The sequence below is a fragment of the Dipodomys ordii genome, unplaced genomic scaffold (assembly GCF_000151885.1).
Source record: "Dipodomys ordii isolate 6190 unplaced genomic scaffold, Dord_2.0 Scaffold5, whole genome shotgun sequence".
Taxonomy (NCBI): Eukaryota; Metazoa; Chordata; class Mammalia; order Rodentia; family Heteromyidae; genus Dipodomys; species Dipodomys ordii.
Window position 1 is genome coordinate 5,283,330 of NW_012267221.1, and position 9,241 is coordinate 5,292,570.

Sequence of the window (9,241 nt, forward strand, 5' to 3'; positions counted from 1 at the left end):
TGTTGCTGTGGCTCCAGTGGTAGAGCACTAGCCTTGGGCAAAAGAAGCTCAGGGACAGTGCCCACGCCCTGATTTTAAGCGCCAGGATCAGCACACAAACACACACACACACACACACACACACACACACACACACATTTTAAATCATCCACCAATTACTAGCTTATGTGACTTTAGAATGATACTTATATCTTGGAAACTTACATTTCTTATCTACAAGTATATACATTATAAAATAACTGACTATCGAGTGGAATATGAGAACTTCTCGTAGAGTAAGTGCTCAGTGGTGATTACCATGGCACTTAAAATAGAGCCTTTTGTGAGAATGGATATGTCTTACATTTTCACTATCACAAATAGCCATTAGCCACATGTTTACTATTAATCACTTGAAATGAGGTCATTGTAACTGAGAAGCTGAGATTTTATTTCATCTTAATTAAATAGCCACATGCATCTAACAAGGAGCATACTCGAGCAGTCCTACACAGCACTGGGGACATCACTGAAGGAGGAAGAGATGTTTTCTGCTGGTTATCTGGGTCTTATCTCAGAATGTTACACTTCCTAGAAGTACACACTTGTTTTCTTCAACTTTTTTCATTTTTTACTTCATTCCATTTTTCACACTTAGAAACTACACAACACAGTTCAACATGTCACCATCTTGAGGAGAATGGTCCCAATCTACATGTCTTTCTCTTCTCTGAAACGTTTGATGAATGTGTGGTCGATATTGTACTGCATAGCATTTACTACTTCTCTAACTTATTTTGGGTGGATGTTGTAATATCTCAGAAACATAGTACTATCAGGATCCATTTCTCTCCTATGTCCCTCTTCCCCAAAACAACTAGATCCTGAAAACACTCTGTGTGGGGCTGGGAAGGTGGCTCAGTGGTAGAGCGCTTGCCTTGCATGCATGAGGCCCTGGCTTCGATTCCTCAGCACCACATAAGCAGAAAAAAAAAAAAAAAAACGGAAGTGGCGCTGTGGCGTAAGTGGTAGAGCACTAGCCTTGAGCTGAAGAGCTGAGGGACAGTGCCCAGGCCCAGAGTTCAGGCCCCACAACCGGACCCAAAAAAAAACAAACCACTCTGTGTACCCCATAATTCACATCTCGAAGTCCAGACTCCAGTGTGACAGGGCTCCCATGTATCCAGGTAACAGTGACTACCTTTTCTTTTCTACCCATTACTACTACATAGTGAATAGAAGCAGATTTTTGTTGTTGTTGTTGCATTACTTTTTTCACATTTTGTTTAGTAAACATTGGGTACCTACTGTGTGCAAAATACAAATATTGATGAGGTGGGTTGAAAATGACAGAATAACTGTGCTGAAGGAGTTATGTCCACATGGAGAGAAAATAATTGATGAAAACAGAAGAGACTGAATAAGAAAAATACGAAGGGGTTCCATTGTATACTGAGTATACTGTAGACCAACATGATGTTTTGGTATATACCCACTTAAAATTATATTTCAAAGCCAATGGTGGTAGACCATGCATGCAATCACAGCATAAAGAAGGTAGAGGGGAAATACTGCAAGTTTGATGTCAGCCTGAACTACATAGCAAGATCCTATTCAAAAGAAATAAATCTGGGTGTTGGTGGCTCATGCCTATAATCCTAGCTACTCAGGAGCTGAGATCTAGAGATTGCAGTCTGAAGCCAGCTCAGGTAGCAAAACCCCTGGAGCAAAGCTCCATTTAACCACCAAAAAGAAGAAAAAATGCTGGAAATGGAGCTGTGGCTCAAGTGATAGTATGCTAACCTTGAGCAAAGAAGCTAAGAGACACCACCTGGGCTCTGAGTTCAAGCCCCAGGACTGCCTCCTCCCTTAAAAAACCCACTAAAATGAATTAATAATTAAAAAGCCAACCATTGATGGCTCACACCTGTAATTTTAGCTGTTTAGGAGGCTGAGATCTGAGGATTTTGGTTTGAAATCAGCCCAGAAAGAAAAGTATGTGAGTGGGCTGGGAAGGTGGCTCAGTGGTAAGAGTGCTTGCCTTGTATGCCTGAGGCCCTGGGATCGATTCCTCAGTACCACATAAGCAGAAAAAGCTGGACGTGGTGCTGTGGCTCAAGTGGTAGAACACTTGAGCTGAAGAGCTGAGGGACAGTGCCCAGGCGCAGAGTTCAGGCACTATGACCCATCAAAAAAAAAAAAAAAGAAAAGAAAGAAAGAGAGACAGTATGTGAGACTCTTATATTCAATTAACAATAAAAAAAAAAAACTAGAAATAGGGATGTGGCTCACTTGGTAGAGCACCAGCTCAAGCAGAAGAAAATCAAGCAAGACCATAAGGCCCTCCTTATATGTTATACCAATACTGGCACAAAAATAAACATATGGACTGTCTAGAAAAAATACTTTGGAGATCAGCTTATGAAAAAGGTAATCTGGGAAAGTAAAGGATAAATAGCAGTGATAAAATACACTGGACATGTCAAAACAGTGGGGAGAAGAAAAATGTTGAAATTCATTGTGTGCATGGGCTCTTCTATGATATGGTTAAATGTATGGGATTCTTCGTTAAAATTTCATACCCGATTCAATAGGGAATATGGTTTTGCCACTTCTCATGGTTCTGCTTCTGTTTTTGTCTATTTATGGATGCAATGCATCTTGATCATCTTTCCCCTTTCCTTTCCAAAACAAGTCTCAAGTTTCCCTGTTCCATTTTTATGCCTGTTGATTTATGTTTTAAAGAAAAATACTATGAGGCATGAACCAATGCAACAGTGAACTTTACAACTTGGCCCAGGTGTGGGGGGCGGGGGGAGTGTTAGGGGGAAGGGAAGTTCGAAAAAACAAGGAAGGAGGTAACACTGTTAAAAAAAGAAATGTGCTCATTACCTTATGTAACTGTAACCCCTCTGTACATCCATCACCTTTACAATAAAAAAAGGGGGAAAACACTATGAGGAAATTTACCTTAAAGCCCAAAGTTCCAAAGGCCTACCTTCACAAGACTTCTGGAAGAACTGGTTGTTTCCATTTGGTAACATTGTCTACTAGCCTCAGAATTCAAGAAGAGTTAATGTTTATGAATGGATTAGCTTAATATTTACTTCACTATTTTAAACTGGAGATTTACTTGTTCCTTTTCCTTTGTCATCATTACCAGGTTTTTCACAGAAGGGGGCGACATTGTTTCATTCCCAGAATCAATTGAATGGTAACTACAAAACAAATTTCAGGAACTTAACTGGGTCAAAATGAAAAGCATTGCCTTTTCTATATACCTTATAAAGTTGTATGAATAAAATCCTATTACTGTTTGCCAATCATATGTCAAGTTTCTATTTATTGCTTAGAATAACTAAACTCAATTGTTGAAACTTCTGCCAAGTGTCAGTAAAGTAGGATGTGCTGTTTGAATTTTTGTGCCTAGATTTTGTGCCTAGATTCTGTCCCCTAAGTTTTTCTCTCAAGGTCAGTGGCCACTTGTGCCATATCTCCACTTCTGGCTTTTTTTCTGGCTAACTGGAGATAATTGGAGATAATTGGTTAATTGGAATCTCATAGCCTTTTCTGCCTGGGCTAGCTTCAAACTAATCCTCATATCTCAGCCTCCTGAGTAGCTAGGGTTACAGTCTTGAATCACTGTCTTTGTTTTAAAAGGTTACAGTCTTGAATCATCTGTCTTTGTTTTAAAGATCAATATGCACTTCATCTTCCTCACCCAAATGTAACAAATGCGAAAGTTTCAATGTGAAAGTACATGGACATGTATGCTTAACTTTATATATGATAGTCAATAAATATTTATGTGTACTACGACAAGAACTCCATGAAACTCTTCATAATTAGAGTAAACAAGTTTAGCTGGAGCTAGGTGCTGGTGGCTCACGCTTGTATCCTAGCTACTCAGGAGGCTGAGATATGAAGATTACGGTTCAAAGCTAACCCAGGCAGAACAGTCTTTGAGACACTTATCTCCAATAAACCACTCAGAAAACCGGAAGTGGTGCTGTGGCTCAAGTGGTACAGTGCTAGCCTTGAGCTGAAGAGCTGAGGGACAGGGCCAAGGCCCAGAGTTCAAGCCCCAGGACTGACAAAAAAAAAAAGTTAGCTGGGTGGGGCATTAAAGAAAGATAATCCAAATCACATAGAATACAACTTGAAATTTAAAATTCAATTAAGGCAGCAGGACAAGGTAGCTTAAGTCTGTAATTCTAGCTAATTGTGAGGTACAGATTGTGGGATCAAAGTTTGAGGCCAGCCTGAGCATTAAAGTTCATGAGACTTCATCTTAACCCATGCCTGTGTGCAGTTGTACATAACTGTTGTCTCAAGCACACTAGGAAGCACAAGTAAGAGGAATGCAAAGGTCAGACCCTACCTTGAAAATAACCAACTCAACAGAGCACCCCTAGCAAACTCAAGGCCCTGAGCTCCATCTAGAAAACAAACTCCACACAGTCAAAACACAACTCTCAATTCAAGGAAATATTTAGCCACTGTTAAAATGCTATACAGAGTAACTTTTAGCTGGGAGCTGGTGGTTAATGCCTACAATCCTAGCTACTCAGGAGGCTGACATCTGAGGATTAAGGTTCAAAGCCAGCCGGAACAGGAAAGTCTGTGAGACTCTTATCTCTAATTAACTGCTAGAAAACAAAAAATAGTGCTGTGGTGCAAGTGATAGAGCACTAGTGCTGAACACAAAGAGGCTCAGGGACAGCACCCAAGCCCTGAGTTCATAGACCCACAACTGACCAAAAACAAGCAAACAAAATCTCTTTTCCATGATTATTGTAATCTTACTTGAAATATCATAAGGAGAGATGTAACATGTTCTTGTATCACATAGGATTTTATTTCTAATTTTGGCTTCCAGTATGTTTCTGAGGATACTGACTGTACATCAATAATTTTAGGAAACTGATTTCAAAACCCTAAAATCCTTTTCTAGGCCACAATTGACACATATCATCTAACCCAGCATATTACACATACAGCTTAGGTTGCCCCAACCCCTGTACATGATCTTATCCTTACTCCTGTTAAAGTGCTTCTGTTCTAGTCAAGAGAAATTGTCACAAAATGTTTCAGACTGAAACTCAGAGTGAAGCTCTTGCCTAGCATACAAGGGCCCTGGCTCCATCCTTAGTGAAGGGAGGGAAGAAGACAAGACCAAAGGGAGGAAGGAAAGCCAAAAGACTTTAGGAGCTGGGCCATACATGCCTGTAGTCCCAGGTAAAGGATAAGAAATCACACTTGTTTGAGGAATTCATCTTGTTTTCCACAAATGTGTTTACATTTTTAACAAATATTTTATAAGTATCAACTTCATTATGGAGGGAAAATGTTGTAAGGAACTTAAATTTATATATACAATTCCCATAAAGTTAGATATATCAAGCAATACTTCTCAAATATATAAAATATAAAACTTTGTTTTCTTGGTATTGCCTTTATCTGCTTCAATACATGAGCAAATAGTTCTCCACTGGCAAATGTATGTGAACATTATTGGTTTCTGAACCAACTCAATCCCATCTTTTGAAAGGCCTGAAGCACTGTATTGTATGTCCTTGTGTATGTCCTCAGGCCTGATGAGGAATCTCTGATTCCAACAGGTTCGATAAATCATTTTCATCAGCTCACCCCCCATTCCAGCCTCTCCTGGCTTGTTTGGGCTTTGCCACTGTGGTTTTGCTCAGATCTTTCTGAGTGTCTATTTCTGTGATTCTGCTCCAACCTCATCTAACCCAGCAGAGCTTCAGCATGCCCTCATTTAAACAGAGCCAGAAATCTAGGAAAAACGCACTAATGAGAGAATTAGCAAGTACATCTTAAACAATGAAGATTATTTACAACTTCAATAGCTGCAGTAGTTGAAAGAAAATAATAGAAGTAGAAATAAAATTTAGTAAAAAAATGCGTGGTCTTTATTTTAAAATAAACCAGGAAAAGAATCAGTAAAATGATAATGCACTTTAAAACTGAATGTATTACATATGAGGGCAATTCCTACATAGTTTGTAAGTGGCACCTTTGAAAGAGTGAGTATAACTCACTAATAATATAGATGTTATACAGTGAATAATAACCTTTAAAAAAATTCAGGTTGATATCCCTCAGTTTTTAAGAACTTTAGAAATCAGTCTGGAGTTGGTATGCATATAATGAGTTGTTAATAGAAAAAAAATCCCTATGGTTTATGTTAAAGCCAAACCTTAGAAGCTAGAAACAAATGTCACATGAAATTAAATTACTATGTTGGTCTAACTACCTTGTATGGGAATCTTGATCTGCTACCTAATTACTAGGTTAAGACTAACCTTTAATCATTAAGATTACATCTTCCATAACTCTACTTCATCAAAATGGGAACAATCTTTTTCTTTCAAACTCATTAGCACACTAACCAAATCTAGGCCTGGTTAGAGAAATGAGAAAATGAACCCCTGAATGTACCAAATGAATTGAACTCCTAAATATACCAAATGAATGACTTGACCACACAAACACTCAATACATATGTTTTCTATTCTTTCTTCCTTTAGAAAATAAAATGCTCATAATCTTTGCATGTACAAAAGGATCTGGGGTATAAAAGACAAATGAAAAGTATCTATTCTTTAGCTAGTTCTCACATGCTTAAAAAAAAGCCCTAGTAACTATCTCTAGTAAAATCAGGCTGTGATATTGAGCCACAGCTAAAGAAAGGGTAGTTTCTAAATTACTCCATTGTGGTTAACACTTCATACTTTTTGTGTAAAGTTCATTTAGCCAAATCGAAGAAAACTGAGACGGCTTTCAAGATTTGGTGGGGAGGGGGCAGTGTTGAGCAAGTGCTTTTCCAATGAGCCACATCCTCATTCCATCAAGGCTTTTAAGGCAAAGAGGAATGTGACATGGTACACAAAAGTGTTTGGTTTTCATGCTGTATTTTAAAGTTCTTTGAGACATGTATGGAAGACTGGCCCTGGTGGTCAATTTATAATCCTAACTACTCAGGAGGCTGAGATCTGAGGATTGAGATTTGTTTTTTGTTGCTGTTTGCTTCCATTCCTGGGCTTGAACACTGGGCCTGGGCGCTGTCCCTCAGCTCTTCAGCTCAAGGCTAGCACTCTACCACTTGAGCCACAGTGCCACTTCCAGCTTTTTCTGCTTTTGGGGTGCTGAGGAGTTGAACCCAGGGTCTCATGCATGCAAGGCAAGCACTCTACCACTGAGCCACCTTCCCAGCCCCTGAGGATTGAGGTTTGAAACCAGCCTCAACAGACAACTCTGAGAGACTCTTAATCTAGCAAAAAGCCAGCACCAGAGGTGAGGCTCAAAGGGTAGAACTCCATAAGTATAAATATTAAGCAAAAGTTCAAGCCACAGGGCTGGGAAGGTGGCTCAGTGGTAGAGTGCTTGCCTAGTATGCATGAGGCCCTGGGTTTGATTCCTCAGCACCATATAAACAGATAAGGCCAGAAGTGTCACTGTAGCTCAAGTGGTAGAGCACTAGCCTTGAGCTGAAAAGCTGAAGGAGACTGCCCTGGCCCAGAGTTCAAGCCTTATGACCAACCAAAACAAACAACAACAACAAAAAAAAAAACAAGCCCAGTTCTGGCACCAAAAACAAACAAACAAAAAAACATGACACACTTGAGAGATGAGACAGAGGGAATTCCTTAAAGTATTGCTTTAATGAGCTATCATATATAAAAGTTTCCAATCACTGAAATTAATGTCACTCAAAGACTTAAAAGTCCTAATTTGACACAAACATTTTTAAAAATCTACAATAAATAGACCCTTGTGACCGTTTCATTCCTACAACTCAAAGGGAAGTTGAGGGTAGATCTTAGAAGATATGCCCCAGCCAGTGTGACCAGAGCAAATGCAAGTACAGACTCTAGCTGAGAAGTAGACACAAGGACAACACTAAAGGAACATTAATAAACACTCCTCGAGTCCAAGGAGAAAGACCACACAAAACAGCACCCAGCTAAGAAGGAGCTGGAATAGGGTGGAATAGGGGGGCAAGAGGCTAAGAATACTAAGGCTTGTTCTGAGTGACAGCTGCAGATGTACGTGCTGAAGGTAGACATTAAAGTGTATCAAGAGCTTAAACAGTATACAGTGAAGCTTCTGATCTCATAAAACCAATCATCTATTTGGAGAGATAGCACAGAAAGTTACAATAATTTGAGTAGAGTTGCAAAGCAACCTATGATTGATTAAATACCAAATTGGTTTTCCAGGAGAGCTTCAAAGTAGAGAAGAACTTTGAACTCCGTTTTTGATGGATGAGAAGAGTTCAAAGGAATAAAACAACTGAAAAGATTAATAGAATTAATGCAAATGAAAGGGTTACGAACATGTCTGGTATGCTCTGGGAAGGCAATTTAACTAATCTGATGAGTATATTAATCTTTTGTTTTCATTTTCAATATTGTGTGATGCTTTGCTCTCTTGGATCCTTGTAGACCCAGGAAGGGACTGCCTTTCTCAAGGGTAGCTAATTCCTAACGATGGCAAAAACCTTACCTGTGAACATGCCTTTGATAGTCAAACCACCCATCCCAAGTCCCTATATATCCGATCTGCCTCCTCTATATCTGGATCCTGCATTTCAGAACATGATTCTTTTGTCTAACATCACCTTTGATGTTTTCCCACCTTGGCCTTATAAGGAACAGAGCATCTTCTTCTCTGGGGAGCTGTGAGCGGTAAACCTATTTTTTTTTCAAGTTGGGATCTTGCTGTGTTACCCAAGCTTGCCTCCAATTCCTAGTTCAAGCAATCTTGCCTGTGCCTCCTGAGTAGCTGGAACTACAGGTAAACACCACTATTCTTGGCATAAACTTTTTTTTTTGCCAGTCCCGGGGCTTGAACTATGGGACTAGGCACTGTCCCTGAGCTTGTTTTGCTCAAAGCTGGCATTCTACCACTTGAGCCATAATGCCACTTCTGGCCTTTCCTGTGTATGTGGTACTGAGGAATCAAGCCCAGGTCTTCATGCATGTGAGGCAAGCACTCTACCACTGAGCCACATTCCTACCCAGCATAAACTTTTTAATGGTAATCATCTCATGACCAATTAGCCTTGTCATACCTGATTTTTTTTTAAGTAGATTTTAAAACAAGAAATATAGAGGGTTTCTACAGAGCAATGATTCTTTAAGTACAGCTGAGTAGCCCTGGGGTTTCTGAGACCCATCAGGCAATCTGTAAACAACCTTTTCTTGGGGGGTCGGGGAGGTTCCGGTTGAGAGCCTGA